Source organism: Phalangium opilio, unplaced genomic scaffold, assembly GCF_054372755.1.
Source record: "Phalangium opilio isolate 3A_F unplaced genomic scaffold, DU_Popi_V2 ptg000329l_1, whole genome shotgun sequence".
In the NCBI taxonomy this organism is placed as follows: Eukaryota; Metazoa; Arthropoda; class Arachnida; order Opiliones; family Phalangiidae; genus Phalangium; species Phalangium opilio.
Window position 1 is genome coordinate 11,692,988 of NW_028324226.1, and position 4,764 is coordinate 11,697,751.

The 4,764-nt window shown below is 40.1% G+C and overlaps 1 non-coding gene across 1 annotated transcript; it reads left to right on the forward strand.

Moving 5' to 3' along the window:
• Nucleotides 1-3,728: 3,728 nt before the first annotated feature.
• On the forward strand, nucleotides 3,729-3,801 carry TRNAH-AUG (transfer RNA histidin (anticodon AUG)). The gene has a single exon. It is a non-coding gene; the product is annotated as a tRNA-His (tRNA).
• The last annotated feature ends 963 nt before the right edge of the window (nucleotides 3,802-4,764 follow it).

Genomic DNA, 4,764 nt, shown 5'->3' on the forward strand with positions numbered 1-4,764 from the left:
AAATTTTAAAATCAATTCCTAATAACTCCTTAAGTACAGTGTTGACTTCCTTGGCCAGATTATTTCTATCTTCACCTGTTTTTTCTGGTAGACCTGTTATTACTATATTATTTTTGCGATTGTCAGTTTCAAGAATATCAAGTTGTTTTTGTAATTCCTGGATCTCCTTATTTTTCTGATCTAGCTTCCCATTTACCTCTTCAGCGAAAGCCCCTGTTTCAAATTCTAAGGTGTCTATTTTCTCGGCCTGTTTTTCTAGCTTTTCAATTCTCAATTTATGCTCGTTTACTTTCTGACATATTTTATCTATCTTAATATTAGTATCTGAAATTTTACTATTGATAGCTTCAATTTTTTTAACAACTTCAGTATTGTCATTCCTAGCCTCTGTCCTCATTTTTTGTAATTCGGATAGGATTGTTTGGGTATCAGCCATAGTTACGGTGGATGGATAAGTTCTTTGTGAGAGCACCAGTGAAAGATAATTGTGTAAAAAATAGATACTATACTACCTGAAAGATAGAATACAGTTAGTCCTTGTTCACAGTGGCTGGTGCTCTGAAGTGTGAAAAATTGAGATTCCAAATTTTTCGTCGGTTGCTGATAAGATAAGAGTTATTCGATTTTATTTTTTATATAGCGGGCGTTGAATGTTTCACGAAAGTACGTTGGTCTTGAATTTACACGCCAGTTTTTTTAGGTTGCGACGCAATAACAGAAGATTTTTTAGCACGGTTTGCTAGTTACTCGTTTTTGATGGGGCCGGATTTGGCAACAAAACTAATCGATCACGAGCGAAAGCGAACTGACTTCTCACAAGTAGGGCACAACAGAAAGATAGCAATAATCACGGTAGTGGGAGCGTCGAGAATGCAGTTAGATCTTGTTACCAGTGACTGAAGCTCCAAAGCGTTGAGATCACAATTTAAATCCTCGGTTGTAGATGAGATAAGCGAGAGTAGTTCCTTTCTTTTTTTTTAGAAGCGGGCGTTGATTTTTTTAAGAAGACCGATGCTCTTGGCTTTGCACGCCAGGTCTTTTTTAAGCGACGCAAGAACGGATGTTTTTTGTTTCAGCACGGATTGTAAGTTATGCGTTAATGGTACTTATCACGAGGCAAATACGGGTCTTGGAGAAAGCTGTCCACCAGCAAAAGCGGGATGACTTACGACGATTTGCAAGTAGCTAAGCCGACGGTAGCGATCACAGTGGAAGGCGAGACGTTGAATACGTTAAAGGTGATCATTCATACCTGAAAGATAGAATACAGTTAGTCCTTGTTCACAGTGGCTGGTGCTCTGAAGAGTGAAAAATTGAGATTCCATATTTTTCGTCGGTTGCTGATAAAATAAGAGATATTCGATTGTATTTTTTATATAGCAGGCGTTGAATGTTTCACGAAATTACGTTGGTCTTGAATTTACACGCCATTTTTTTTAGGTTGCGACGCAATAACAGAAGATTTTTTAACACGGTTTGCTAGTTACTCGTTTTCGATGGGGCCGGATTTGGCGACAAAACTAATCGATCACGAGCGAAAGCGAACTGACTTCTCACAAGTAGGGCACAACAGAAAGATAGCAATAATCACGGTAGTGGGAGCGTCGAGAATGCAGTTAGATCTTGTTACCAGTGACTGTAGTATTTCTTCACTATTTTCAAATATGTTCACTGAAACCATTATTTTTATACTTTTTGCTTTAATTCAAGCAAATGTAACGATATTCAATCAAAAAACTGTTAAAATTAAATTTTTCAATAAGAAATCGTTGTCACGGATTTTGTATCTTGAAGAAGAAAAACATGCGATTTTTTCGGTACTTTTTTGAATGCATTTTTTTCTGGAGAAATTTTTGACCCAATTCAGCTTAATTCCCTATAAAACACTCATTAAAAGTGATTTCATCTCGATTGAACAATAAATAAAAATGTACCTCGATTTTTAATAACATTTTCAAAATCGACGTTTCACGGCCAAAGAAGCATATTTTGAGTATTTCTTCACTATTTTCAAATATAACCACTGAAACCATTATTTTTATACTTTTTGCTTTAATTCAAGCAAATATAACGATATTCATTCAAAAAACTGTTAAAATTCAATTTTTCAATAAGAAATCGTTGTCACGGATTTTGTATCTTGAAGAAGAAAAACATGCGATTTTTTCGGTACACTTTTGAATGCATTTTTTTCTGGAGAAATGTTTGACCGAATTCAGCTTAATTCCCTATAAAACACTCATATAAAGTGATTTCATCTCGATTGAACAATAATTAAAAATTTACCTCGATTTTTAATAACATTTTCAAAATCGACGTTTCACGGCCAAAGAATCATACTTTGAGTATTTCTTCACTATTTTCAAATATATTCATTGAAACCATTATTTTTATACTTTTTGCTTTAATTCAAGCAAATGTAACGATATTCAATCAAAAAACTGTTAAAATTAAATTTTTCAATAAGAAATCGTTGTCACGGATTTTGTATCTTGAAGAAGAAAAACATGCGATTTTTTCGGTACTTTTTTGAATGCATTTTTTTCTGGAGAAATTTTTAACCGAATTCAGCTTAATTCCCTATAAAACACTCATTGAAAGTGGTGGTTCGAGCCCACCCGGGACCGGTGTTGTGGGATCTCAAATGTAACGTAAAAACCAAAGTTTTTCCACAATACCTGACAACCATTTAATTTTTGGGTTTCCGTGCCGCATTGGTTAGCGCTTTCGGCTATGAACCGAAAGGTTGGTGGTTCGTGCCCATCCGGGAGCGGTGTTGTGAGGTCTCAGATGTAACGTAAAATGTCATAGTTTTTCCACAATAACTGACGAACATTTAATATTTGGGCTTCCGTGGCGCAATGGTTAGCGCGTTCAGCAGTTAACCGAAAGGTTGGTGTTTCGAGCCCACCCAGGAGAGGCGTTGTGGGGTCTCAGATGTAGCGTAAAAACTCAAAACTTTTAAACAATACGGGACAAACATTTAATTTCTGAATTTCCGTGGCTCAATGGTTAGCGCGTACAGCTGTTAACCGAAAGTTTGGTGGTTCGAGCCCACCCGGGAGAGGTGTTGTGAGGTCTCAGATGTGACGTAAAAAGTCAAAGTTTTTCCACAATACGAGACAACCATATAATTTCTGAACTTCCGTGGATCAATGGTTAGCGCGTTCGGCTGTTAACCAGTAAGTTGGTGGTTCGAGCCCACCCGAAACCGGTGTTGTGAGGTCTCAGATGTGGCGTAAAAAGTCAAGGTTTTTCCACAATACCTGACGACCATTCAATTTTTGGGCTTCCGTGGCGCAATGGTTAGCGCGTTCAGCTGTTATTCAAAAGAGTGGTGGTTCGAGCCCACCCGGGAGAGGTGTTGTGGGGTCTCAGATGTAGCATAAAAATTCAAAACTTTTCCACAATACGTGATAACCATTTAATTTCAGAGCTTCCGTGGCTCAATGGTTAGCGCGTTCGGCTGTTAACCAATAGGTTGGTGGTTCGAGCCCACCCGGGAGCGGTGTTGTGGGGTCTCAGATGTAGCATAAAAATTCAAAACTTTTCCACAATACGTGATAAACATTTAATTTCTGAGCTTCCGTGGCTTAATTGTTAGCGCGTTCGGCTGTTAACCAATAGGTTGGTGGTTCGAGACCACCCGGGACCGGTGTTGTGGGATCTCAAATGTAACGTAAAAACTAAAGTTTTTCCACAATACCTGACGACCATTGAATTTTTGGGTTTCCGTGGCGCATTGGTTAGCGCGTTCGGCTATGAACCGAAAGGTTGGTGGTTCGTGCCCATCCGGGAGCGGTGTTGTGAGGTCTCAGATGTGACGTAAAAAGTCGCGGTTTTTCCACAATACCTGACGACCATTTAATATTTGGGCTTCCGTGGCGCAATGGTTAGCGCGTTCGGCTGTTAACCGAAAGGTTGGTGGTTCGAGCCCACCCGAAAGCGGTGTTGTGAGGTCTCAGATGTAACGTAAAATGTCATAGTTTTTCCACAATAACTGACGAACATTTAATTTCTGAACTTCCGTGGCTCAATGGTTAGCGCGTTCGGCTGTTAACCAATAGGTTGGTGGTTCGAGCCCATCTGGGAGCGGTGTTGTGAGGTCTCAGATGTAACGTAAAAAGTCAAACGTTTTCCACAATAACTGACGAACCGAAAGTTTGGTGGTTCGAGCCCATCCGGGAGCGTTTTGTGGTGTCTCAGATATGGCGTAAAAAACAAGGTTTCTCCACAATACCTGACAACCATTTAATTACTGAGCTTCCGTGGCTCAATGGTTAGCGCGTTCGGCTGTTAACCAATAGGTTGGTGTTTCGAGCCCATCCGGGAGCGGTGTTGTGAGGTCTCAGATGTGACGTAAATGTCAAGAGTTTTCCACAATACCTGACGACCATTTAATATTTGGGCTTCCGTGGTGCAATGGTTAGCGCGTTCAGCTGTTATTCAAAAGCTGGTGGTTTAAGCCCTCCCGGGAGCGGTGTTGTGAGGTCTCAGATGTGACGTAAAAAGTCAGAGTTTTTCCACAATACGAGACAACCATATAATTTCTGAACTTCCGTGGCTCAATGGCTAGCGCGTTCGGCTGTTAACCAGTAAGTTGGTGGTTCGAGCCCACCCGAAACCGGTGTTGTGAGGTCTCAGATGTGGCGTAAAAAGTCAAGGTTTTTCCACAATACCTGACGACCATTTAATTTTTGGGCTTCCGTGGCTCAATGGTTAGCGCGTTCGGCTGTTAATCGAAAGGTTGGTGGTTCGAGCCCA